Source organism: Tamandua tetradactyla, chromosome 20 (genome assembly GCF_023851605.1).
Source record: "Tamandua tetradactyla isolate mTamTet1 chromosome 20, mTamTet1.pri, whole genome shotgun sequence".
NCBI lineage: Eukaryota > Metazoa > Chordata > Mammalia > Pilosa > Myrmecophagidae > Tamandua > Tamandua tetradactyla.
This window is the reverse complement of record NC_135346.1, coordinates 62478938-62491426: the sequence shown is the minus strand read 5'-3', so window position 1 is coordinate 62491426 and position 12489 is coordinate 62478938. Positions and strand designations below refer to the sequence as shown.

Genomic DNA, 12489 nt, shown 5'->3' with positions numbered 1-12489 from the left:
TGAAACTACTGTAAAAAATGAAGAGGTAAAGCTAATGAACCAGTAGAAGAGCTAAGAAGGAATTCTAAACACACTGGATAAAAGGAAGCAGGAAAAGAAAAAAAAATGGGACAAACAGAAAACATAGCAAGATGGCAGACAAATCCAACCACATTAAGAACTACATTACAAATGGATTATCTAAACATGTTAATTAAAATATATAGATTGTCAAAAATGGATAAAAAAGAAAGAGCCAATTATATTCTCTGGACAAGGATGATGCAGATAGGTTAAAAGTAAAAGGATGATGTAAATTGAGTAGATTGAAATACTAGTGATTGATGAAAGGGAGTGGTAAGGGGTATGGCATGTATGAGTTTTTTCTTTCTTCTTTCTTTTGGGGGTATGACGTTCATGAGTTTTTTCTGCTTTCTTTTTTTTTTTTGCTGGAGAGATGCAAATGTTCAAAAAAATTACCATGGTGATGAATACAAAACTATGTGATGCAATTGTGAGCCATTGATTGTAACCATGCTAAGAATGTTTGTATGTCAAGAATGTTTGTTAATTGTTTATAATAAAAATGTTCTTTAAAAAAGGTAAAAAGATTGTATAGCCAATAAATCAGGATTTAAGGGATGATTCTGAATACTCAATCATTATATAGATGCTCCTTTTGTTTTTGTAGATTAGACAGAGGGGAATACCAGAAAGCTCTAAACTATCATTAAGCTCTTTGGACATCTGGAAGGATTGTAAAAACCGTTATCTTTTATCTGGTGTCTGTGTGACTGTAAGAGCTGTTATATCCTTTATCTGGTTATTTTCTTATAAGCTCAAGCTAAGGAAGGGCCTCAGTCCCTTACATTTGTAAACCATATGCATTAAGCTCTGCTACTGAAATATAGATAGCTCTGCCTTCTTTCCTTTCAACTTATGTTAACAATGTTTTCTTTTCTGCTTTGAATTTACTATCCGAAATGACCTCATCTCCCCTTGCTAGAATCCTTAAAAACCTCAAATCCCCTAAACTCCAGGAGACAGATTTTGGGCCACTAGGCCAACTGCTCTCCTACTACATGTGTGGTAATAAACTCCTTGAAACCCTGGTGTCTCAGGAATTGGTTGTTGAATGCATTGGGCATAAGAATCCATGGCCTTTGTCTGGTGACAGTGGGAATGGCTATGCCATGCCACATTTAATATCAGATGATATAGATTTCATGACAAGGAACATTACTTCATAAAAGAAACAATTCTTAGAGAAGACTAACAATCTTATATCTTAAGGAACAAATTCCAATCTTAGATAGATTTAGTGAAAGAATAGTGAAAGAAGGACTTCCCAACTCATTTTATGAGGCTAAACCCCTAATACTAAAACCTCGTAAAGATATTGAGAAAAAATTCATGGAATACATCCCTCATGAACATAGATTACGAATACTTAACAAAGCATGAGGAATAGAAACCCACAATATTTACAAACTATAATAAATGATGTTAGAGTTTTCCAGCTGTTAAAACAAATGCCATACAATAGGTTATCTTAACAATGGGAATTTATTGGCTCAAGGTTTCAGCAGCTAGAAGGCTTGTTTCCTGCCTGGTCAGTATCTTCTGGCTGGCTGGTAATCCTTGGGGTTCCTTTGCTTTTTCATCATGGCAATACACATGCAGTATCTTTTCCTTTCCCTTCTGGGTTTCTTTGACTTCCAGCTTCTGGCTGCTCCTGTGGTTTTCTCTCTGTGCCTAATTTCTTTGCTTATAATGTCTTAAATCATGTTGGCTTAAGGACATAATGAAGGACATTCAATTTGGGGACACCTTAACTAATAACATCTTCAAAGGTCCTATCCACCAGACCAGGGTTTGGGACCTAAACATGTCTTTTCTGGGACCATGATTCAATCCCCAACATTTCACACTCTGGACTCCCATAGACATGTTCTTCCCACATGCAAAATACATTCATTCATTACATCATTCCAGAAGCCTCAAATCATTTTAGTATCAATGCTAAGTGCAAAGTCTCATTGAAATCATGTTATTTTATACAAATTAATATAATACTCTGATACATTGCTGAGTATTTTGGGAAGAAACTAAAAAAGTATTTTTTGCAAAGACTCTTTGAGGTGCTAGGGAAAAATATGAAAAACTTCCCCACCTCAATAATTCCTGATATTCTTGCAAGCATTAGAGACTCCCAATTTAATAAGTCAACCCCTTGATCTTGGAGCCTGCCCTTACGAAACTTATTCCTGCAAAGGAGAAGCTAAGCCTACTCATAGTCATGCCTGAGTACCTCTTTTGTTGCTCAGATGTAGCTTCTCATTCTAAGCCAAATATGCAAATAAACTCAACACTCTCTCATATATGGGACCTGACTCCCAGGAACATAAGCCTCCCTGGCAAGGTGAGGCATGACTCCCAGGGTAGATCCTGGCCCTGGCATTGTGTGATTGAGAATGATTTCTTGACCAGAAAGGGAGAAGATATTAAACAAAACAAAGTTCCAGTGGCTAAGAATTGAGAGGTCATTTTGGAGGTTATTCTTATGCCTTATATAGATGTTACTCTTTAGTTTCTAGTGTATTAGAATAGCTAGAAGGAAAGACCTAAAACTGTTGAACTGCCTTCCAGAAGCTTTGATTATTGATGATGATTGTATAACTATATGGCTTTTATCGTGTGACCATGTGATTGTAAAAACCTTGTGACTGACACTCCCTTTATCCAGTGTAAGAAAATAAAGACCAGAAAAAAAATAAATAAATAAGTAATAGGGAGGGATGGGGTATGAGATGTTTTTAGTGTTCTTTAAAACTTTTTTTTCTTGGGGAAATGAAAATGTTCTAAAATTGATTGCGGTGATGAATGCACAACTATATGATGATACCATGAGCCATTGATTGTACCTTTGGATGGATTATATGGTGTGTGAATATATCATGATAAAATTGCATTTAAAAAGTTAATACTTATACTTTTCAAGAGACACCATTAAATAAATACAAAGGTAAGCCATAGGCTGAGAGAAAATATCTGCAATATGTATTCCTGATAAATTATTTGTGTTCAGAATATACAAAGAACACTTAAAACTTTGTCACAGGAAGACAAACAACTCAATAAGTAATGAGCAGAAAGATTTGAACAATCATTTCACAAAAGTAGATACATGAATGACCAACAAGCATGATAATATGCTCAACATCCCCAATAATCAGAATAATGCTAATTAAAGTCAGGAAATACCACTACACATCCATAGAACAGCTAAATTTAAAGACTGGCAGCACCATGTTTTGAAGTGGTGTGGTGTACCTAAGGCTGTCATGCAAATCATCTCATTTTCTAAATTTTGCAAATGAGGGTTATTTTAATTGTAATAAGTGATGACGTCTGCCTCCTTTGAGTTCCCCTACATCACAAGTTCCTTTGTGATGATGCAATGGAGTGGCCACAGGAACTTTTCAGACTCCGTCTAAGTGTTCAAGTGGATGTTACATTTAGATTTTGTGGGATACATTTACATGGTTCTCAGTAAATTCTATATAAAATTAAGTTGTTTCTGGCTATCCTGGTACAAGAACGTCTTCTAGGAATATACTTGTCCTCACTTTGGTGACTCACCAAGTGCAGTGACATGGGAAAACAGACCCAGAGATGCATTGAGACAGGTATGTGTCTTATGGCAGCTGGCACCAGAAATATGTGCATAGTGGTGAATGAAACTCTTCATTTGTCATGTGTGTAGAACTGTAAGGTAAGGATTTGGTTTTCATTGTTGACAATAAAATTATCAATGATGAAAAAATATTGATCAATCAGGATCGAGGAATGATGGAATTATTTTTCTATTTATCATACAGTGATAATGAGATTATAAAAATTATATTACAAGAAGTCATACAATAAAAAGTAAAGGAATATCGATCTACTGGACAAAATGGATGAATCTCAATTGCTAAGTCTGGGTAAGTAAAAGAAGCCAGATTCAAAAGGTTATATGCTATATGTTAGAAAGAACACTGTACCTGAAGGAGAACAAACACTCATCCGATTGTGGAGAATAAAAGAATTTATTCAGTCTTGCAAGAGTGGGTGCCTAGCCGAACACAAAATGGTGGCTATTGCACCAAACAATAGAAAGCCACAACGGTTGTACCTACACTTAACTCACAGCCCCTCCCCTGTTTCTCTGCTGATTGGGCACTCCAGAGTTTACAGCCTATCTGGATAGTCAAACTAATTTGAACTTCCTGCTGAAACTTCCCCCTTTGATTACGTTTTGCATTTTTGATGACCCTGGCCATTAAGAATTTGGTGCCAGTTCTAGGCTTGTGTCAGAGGCCCTCCCCTTTCCCTGCGTGCATCACCTTGTGTGAAAGCTAAACTTAGCTTGATTTTTACACTACATAATCCAAATTTGATGACATTCTGGGAAAGGCAAAACTGTAGGGACAGAAAATAGAGCAGGGGTTGCTGGGGCATGAAGCAAAGGGGCAACATGAGGGAGTTTGGGAAAGGATGATGGAACTGTTTTCAATCATGACTGTGGCGCTGGTTGTGCCAATCAATGCATTTGTCAAAACTCATAGAACTATATGCAAAAAAGGTGCATTTAACTGAATGTAATTATTCTTCAATTTAAAAACAATAATATATGAAAAAGCAGTCAAAGAGTACACAGTCAAAATATGTAAGAAAAACTATATAAAGGGATCCCAGGGAATTCATTAATTAAAAATATATATCCAAGAACAACAACCAGTTTCCTTCCTCTATATCAGCAGGTGAACACCCCTTTCCAGCAGGAAGAACTCAAATGGTCGTTTATGAGATATCCCTGAAGACTGAAAGATCAGATGAGAGGAAGGAAGTACAACTGAGAAATTAGGATTTAACAAATGACTGTGACTACTGACTCACTCAATGGATATTTCTTTTTAGTATCTAGTGTTTTAGAACAGCCAGAAGGAAATACCTGAAGTTGTTGATCTATAATCTAGCAGCCCTGATCTTTGATAATGATTATAAAGCTATATTGCAAAAAAAAAAAAAAAAAAGTCAGTTGCCCATGTTTATATGCATCTACTTCTGGATGTTTTGTTTTATTCCATAGACATACATATGTCACTATTACACTGTCTTATATAACCTTCCTCTGTTGTAAGCCTTGACACTGGGTGGACCTCAATCTAGTGGTAAATAAGGGGAAGGCGTAAGGGGTGTGGATATATGGGATTTTTCTCTTTTCTTTTTATTTCTTTTTCCGGAATAGTGCAAATATTCTAGAAGTGATCGTGGTGGTGAATACACAAATATGTGATTTTAAAAAGTTATTTTTCAGGATGGAGTGTTTGTGTTGTCAACCTTTTAAAGTATGTGTTTCTTTGAACTTTTCCTCTCATGATACATACATATTCACATTTGTATTTTATGTTGTATTCATAATTTTGTATCCTTTTTCTTAAAGAGCATCCCACCCCCATTGTATAAGCTCCAGGCCCCCAAAATGTGGTTCTTCTGCTCTGGAAGGCTGAACAGTGGTCAGAAATGTTATTGCTCTCCGTGCATGCAGAGACGAGGGAGTGGGAAGTTGTGCGTTTTTGTTTTGTTTTGTTGGTGTCAAGTTTCAAGTGAAGTTTCATCTAATCTGCAGTGAGGTCATTTCTCCCAGATCCTCCAGATTCCCCATGAGCCTCTTGCTGAACAACACCAAACAAGCACTGCCATCTTCTGTGCCTGGGCTCCTTTTCTCTTCTGCCAGGCTGGCCAGCTCCTATTACGGAGACCACCCTATTCCCGACACCTCTCTCTGAGATTCCACCAATGTCCTGTCTGTTGACATTTTGGACACTCCCTATCTCTTTGATCACACTTTTATGGACAATCTCATTATTTGTTTACACACAGCTGATTTCCTTTTCTTTATATCAATTTTACCAGTTTTCACTCATAGGGATATTTAATTTCCAGATCCTTGAGGAAACGTCTTGTTGCACCCATTTGTCCCTGACAGAGGCAAGCAAGAAGCACAATCCAAGATAACCAAGGAGAACAATTAAGGTGCAGCGGTGCTAGGAGGAGGGTGATGGGAAGACACAGAGAGAAGAGATATAAACAACTCCGCACAGGCGATTAAGGAGTGAGAGTGCGAAGGAGGTAAGTGGGGAGTTCACTTTCACTTCATACATTCCAAATCTGTTAGAACAGCTTTGTTATGGAAATGCAGTGAAATAAACTACAGCAGCTTCAGGAATGATGAAGAGGAAGGGTGATGTGAGGTCTCGGCTCAAAATACCTCCACAGAAGAGCTTCCTGACATCCCTCCCTCCACCAAGTTGGGCCCCCAATTCTAGGGTCTATGTCACCCCTTATGTCTCCTTCAACACAACTTTGAATGAGCGTCAAACAAGTATATGCGCATCTGTTCTGAATCTCTCGCATCTAAGCAGCAGCCACATAGTAAGGACTCTTTAAATGTTTGTGGAATCAATGATAAAGCAAATGGAGTTGAATAAATTCAATTTGGCCTTTAACCAGATGTCCTGGTGTGTGACATTTCTGAGTGAGTAAGAGAAGGTTTGTGAATGGGAGGAGGTTATTTATCACCCGTTTTTTTGCTTTTAAATGCAGTTGTACCACTTTACACCAAACTCTGGAGAACAGGGACTTTGCCTATTTCACCTGCGGTTCCTGGACTATTCTGCAGGGCCAGGAGTGTTTGCTGGATGAATCCATGTTGAATCCATATGTTTCATTTAATACATTTTTTCTGTTTCCCACACACAACTTAATATAAACACACACTGTACAGGCACATGCAGACTTATCTGTCTTTATACACCATCTGGTCACCCAGCATGCCTGCTGGCAAGGGACAAGGGACCAAGGCCTGTGAGAAGTGGGGACCCTGGGCTGGACTGGGCTTGGAATGAGCAGGTGCTGGCGAAAAAGAGCTGAGGAGACAATTCTTCCTGATATTACTTATCATTCAAGTCTCCTTCCCAGGTTTCTCAGTGATAAAGAGTAAGAGCAGTGATAGTACACTACTTGCTGAATGCTTGATGTGTGCAATTCCAGGTACATTCTCTCTCAGTTCCCTCAAAAAAGCTATGATGGGCCCTGTGGCAGTTTGGTATGCTTCTGTACAAGCAAAAAGAGCAGGACCCAAGAAGAGGCAGCAGATTCAGGAAGGAAGCTAGGGATAATGCCTAGAGAAAAGTCACATGTCAGGACAGGTGTCCATAGGTTTGATCGGGAGTGGGTGCATAGCTGAGAGAAGCCCTAGCTGAAGTCAGGAGAGGCAGGGAGGGGGCTAGATTCCTGAGTTTCAGGTCTGGAGGGATGGTGGGTGTCATGGTCAGGTTCATGTGTCAACTTGGCCAGGTGGTGGTGCCCATTTGTCTGGTTGAGCAAGTGCTGGCCTGTCTGTTGCTATGAGGGCATTTCATAGAATTAAATCATGATCATGTCTGCTGCATTCACAGCTGATCAGCCAAGGGGAGTGTCTTCTGCAATGAGTGATATAATCTAATCACTGTAAGGCTTTTAGGGAAGATTCAGAAGAGACAGTCTCTCTTTCTGCCTCGGCTGGTGAGCCTCTCCTGTGGAGTTCATCCAGACCTTTCATCAGAGCCGTCAGCTTCACAGCCCGCCCTACAGATTTTGGACTCTATGTTCCCACAGTTACGTGAAGCATGTTTATAAATCTTATATCTACAGATATTTCCTGCTGATTCTACTTCTCTAGAGAACCCTAGCTAATACAGTGGGCTAAGCCACATAGGCATGAGAGACACAGGAGCTAGAAGCAGCTTGGGCCTTGCACTCTTGGGCCACAGGAAACCTACGCCAAGAGAGGAAATGTAAGGAGAGGATTGGTCGGGAGACAGAGAGGCAGGGGCCCCGAGAGGGATGGAACAGTCCTCCCCAACCTGCAGAACCACGGTAGGGTAGAGAGAATTATGTACCCCAGAAAAAATATGTTCTTAGTCCTTCTAAATAGGACCTTTTGAAGATGTTAGTTTTAGTGAAGGTATGGCCGTCGGGATGGGTCTTAATCCTATTACTGGAGGACTTCCAGAAAGAAAGCCAGAGGAAGGAGCCCAAAGTCAGGGCAACCTGGAAGATGAGATGGCATCACCATGTGTGATGGTTTGAACCAGAAAAGATCATGTTCTTTTAACCCATCCCTTTGGGTGCAGACCTGCGTGTAGGTGAGATCTTTTGATTAGGCACTTCAATAGAGATTCCTCATAGGAGTCCTTTATAAGAAGATAAAAGACACAGAGAAGTTGAGAGAAGGAGCAGCCAGAAGCTGAAAATAACGAAACCCAGGAGACAAGGACCGACCAACAGCACTGTGTGCCTTCCCCTGTGACAGGAGAGTCCTGGATCTCCAGCAGCCTGTCTTCAGAGTCCAGGTATCATCTTGATGATGCCCTAATTTGGGCATTTTCATGACCTTAGAACTGTAAACTGGTAAGTTAATAAATCCCTGTTGTAAAAGCCAGGGATTTTGGCTGGCTTTTGCACTGGTATAGTGCATTTTGTCAGCTTTAGCAAACCAAAACAAATGTGAACTCAAGCTTGCCCACCATCCAGTAACCTACCCACCCCATGGGAAGCCTTCCAGCCTGCGAAACAGAGAGACAATAAATTCCCATTGTTTAAGTTGACCTACTATGTGGTATTTGTCAAAGCAGTCTGGAAACTAAGACACACAGATCAGTGCAGTTGTACACTATTTACTGTATCAGGACCAGCCTTTTTAAAAATTGAAATAAAATATAACAGAAAATAGAATGCTTCCATTCTAGTAAGAATTTTTTGTGAAGTTTGTTTCAGTTCATACTTATCACACATTTACACTTCTGTAAAATGCACATCTTTCTGAACAATCCAAAAAGTTAAAAAGCCCCTGGCCTGGAGGTAGGAAAGGGCAGTGGATGAAGGCGATTCAGGGCACAGTGACTTCTGCTCCCTCTATTGTTTTATGCTGTTCTGTATACTGTTTCCTCCCAGCACTAAGCAGAGCTGGTATTTCAGGAGGTGTTTATTCTTCCACTCTCAACTGGGAAATAACAAAGTAAGCTGCAGCGCAGCAAAGGCATTTATTTGGGGTCTTAGACTTGCAATTGGGGGAGGATAGATTCAGGTGGCAACCCAAATCTTGTCCCATCTTGGCATTTCCAGGCAAGGGTTTTTAAAGGAAAATATTAGACAAGTTGTTTGGTGGTTGGTGGGTACTTTGTCCTTCAGGCTACGTAACTACTGGGTTCTTTATCTTGTAAACCACAAGATTTTATCTTGTCCAGATGTCCTTAGGGTTTTGAGGAACATTGTCACTTCAGACTTTGCCTACTTGGGCAGTTTGTGAAATCTGGCTGATACATGCACATGAGTAACTCCAGAACGACCCAACTCCATTTTAAACTTCTTAGCCACAGTACCTCTATTTTGTTTTATTTCTTTTGACAACTCGTTGTCTCTATTTTCTCTAAAAGGAGGCTCTCAGTTCGTTTGCGAAAGAGATTTTTCCCTCCTGGACGGGGATCAGCATCAGCCAGGGCTTCCGGAAATAGATTTGGGAGTTAAAGGGGCAGAGCAGAAGCAGGCAGAGGGGCAGGGAGAGGAGCTCAGGGTGGGGTTCAGGACCCTGCAGTGGGCAGATGTTGGGACCCACTGAGCAGGAAATGCTGGGACGAGCACATTGTTGGATTTCTAAGCCCTTAGCCAAAAGTGGCTCAGTCACCAGTGTTTGAAGGGAGGCATCCAACAGCGAGAACATCTCCTGAAGCTGCTGGTGCTGCTGATTTCTGAGCAGGTCCACCCCCACCGACACCCCCTCCCCCCCCCCCAAAAAAAAAGCTGAAAGTGAAGGGACAGGAACAGCAGCCATCGAGTCAGGAGGGGCTACAGCTCTGATGAAGGTTCTGAGGCCACAGGGCCAAGCAGACCAGGGGGCAGGTGTGGGGGGGGGGGGGGGACAGCTCGGTACACTCTGCTTTTGAACCCTTTCTTGAATTTCCTTTCTCAAACGTGCGTGTAGAATGTGTTGTTTCAAAGATAAAGAACCAACCACCAACCCTCCAACCCCACCCCAAATAAAAATCCACTCAGCAGAGACACTACATTTGTTAAAAGCAGTTCCTTGTCCTTAGCGGCCAAAGTGGTAGGTGCAGATGACAGCACCTGTGAGGCCCCCAAGCTGCCTCCCTATACTGCCCTCCGCCTCCCCCCACCTCCCAGTCCTGCCTGACACTGCCTGAGCTGTGAGGTCCCGGCCCTGTGGCTTTGCACCCCCGCCCTGGGACTTGCCCCCACTCAGGCCATGCCTCCGAGCCCCACCCGCCCCGGGCTGGCGCACTCCTTCCCGGACGCTGCACGGTTTCTCCCCTCAGGCCCCCGCGTGAAGGTGCCAGGAGAGCAGCCCTGCCCCATCAGTCACTCTGCCACCCCCACGCCGTATTTTATCCTGCAAACTTTTTTGGGGGGGGCGAGGTGGGGGGTGGCTGCGGTACCACTTAACTGCTTTGGGACATCATATCCCACGTGGGTTATTTTTTCACTGTCTTTCTTCCATTCTAGAATGCGAAGCCCACAATATCCAGGGACTTGAGAGCGCACAACTTCGCCCTCATCATCTAGAACAGGCATTGAAAATACACCATGTGGAGGGATGGAAGAGGCAGGATGCACGCTGGGGTTCCCAGGCACACCTGGTCTGAGACCTCGGGAGCACCAGGGAGGGCCGTGCTGGTAACGGTGAGAGGAGGGAGAGGCACCTAGTATTCGGTACACACCCACTAAGCAACTTCTTGGTGTAAGACACTAGCTAAAGGAAACCCAGAGATAATAAGAGAAAGTGACCCCTCCCTGGTTTATGGCCTGGAAACAAGAGCGGAGAACACTTTAATCAATGCAGCTGACGGGCAGGAAAGGCCCTGTGGGAAAGTTGCTGTTGAGGTCACTAGAGGATAAATGGAGTCACGGTGGGTCGGGAGCAAGGACAGGGGTGGGGAAGGTGAGTGCTCCTAAGGTGGAAGCAGAGCCCGGAGCCGACCCAGTGGGGACCCTGGAAGACAGGAGGCTCCAAAAAGACTGCTTTGTGGACATGCTGGTCCAGGGGGAGGAGGGGTCCAGTAGTCAGGTAGGAAAGGTGGACTGTGCTGGCAGTGGGGGACAGACGAACACCCCCTTTTCTACAGGCTGTCACCTGAGGAAGGAATTCTTAGGAAAAGCAATGCAAGGGTCACAGAGAGGAAAGACTGAACCCAAGTTCCTGGAACTTATTCCGAGCATACTGTGTTTGCGGGGTAAAGGCTTTAAGTAGGGTTATGGCCATGTGATTGCAGAAGAGGGCAATACTTTCTTCTCGCTGAGGCGTCTTGGATCCCCTCTGCAGAAGCTCCTGGAGGATGGACATGCTTTGTGTTGTCCCGGCACACTTATCATTGTCTGACTCACTATGTGTTGTGCTTCATTTATTTGTTCATGGTCCATCTCTCCCCACAGAGTAGGGTTTCTGTTGTTGTTTTTTTCTTTTTCACTATAACTCCAGTGCCTAGAACAGGGCATAACCCAGAGTAGGGGCTCAGTATTTGCTGGATGGATGACTGATTCTGGAGACACCATCGGAGATTTACCAGCTGCAGTGCTGGGGGGCCACAGGCAGAGATGACTCTCCAATTTTTAAGTTTAGGGGATGCATGAATTCTTGTGTTATTCATAGAAATACAGAACCTGGGAAGCATTTCTGACTTGTGAGGACAGAGGGGTTCAGCGTAGGACCTGCTGAATTTGCAATACGTACAGATCAACCAGAGCAGAGAATTCAGGAAGCTGTGTCCTCAAAGGAAGATGGGTCCTCTGAGGGAAGATATGGGGTTGGAAGTGATTTCCAAAGAGTAGTCACTTTTCCTTGCCTCCTTCCTGCCACACACTGATGTAGTTCCCCTATCTGCAAGGGTCTGTGTTCAAGTAGACAGCCAAGCCCCTGCCCAGATGGCCACATATTCTAGGGATGCGGGAAGCATGGCATCACCTGTCCCCTTAAAGGCTGGCAAAGGCTCTGAGACAGCCTTCAGTGAAGAAACCTATTCCACTGTTCACCATCCCCAAAAAGACTGTTCTGAAATAGTTTTAAAAATAATGCCTATTCATTTGAGGAACACACAATCAGAGATGGTAGGTCTTGGTCTGTCTGCCCAGAGACTGGAGTCGTGGGAGTGGATCCACTTATCGGAACAGTTAGGGCAGAGATGATAAGAGAGGAACACTTGGTGTAGCAAAGCTGTATAGTGGGTGGAAGAGGGAGAGGAAGTGAAGCAGAGACAAGGAGGAATATCACAGGGAGCCATGTGGAGAGGGCAGGTGTGCCGGTTTGAGAGGATTATGTCCCCTAGAAAAGCCATGTCTTAATCCTGGTCCATCTGGTGGAGGCAGCCTTTTCTTTTAATGCCTATTCAGTACTGTAGGTTGGAAACTTGA

At 42.7% G+C, this 12489-nt stretch overlaps 1 long non-coding RNA gene across 1 annotated transcript; it reads left to right on the top strand.

The window, feature by feature from the left end:
* Window positions 1-3484: 3484 nt before the first annotated feature.
* Window positions 3485-6150, top strand: LOC143664671 (uncharacterized). The gene is made up of 3 exons (XR_013166573.1): window positions 3485-3668; window positions 3861-3965; window positions 6014-6150. It is a non-coding gene; the product is annotated as an uncharacterized LOC143664671 (long non-coding RNA).
* Window positions 6151-12489: the final 6339 nt, after the last annotated feature.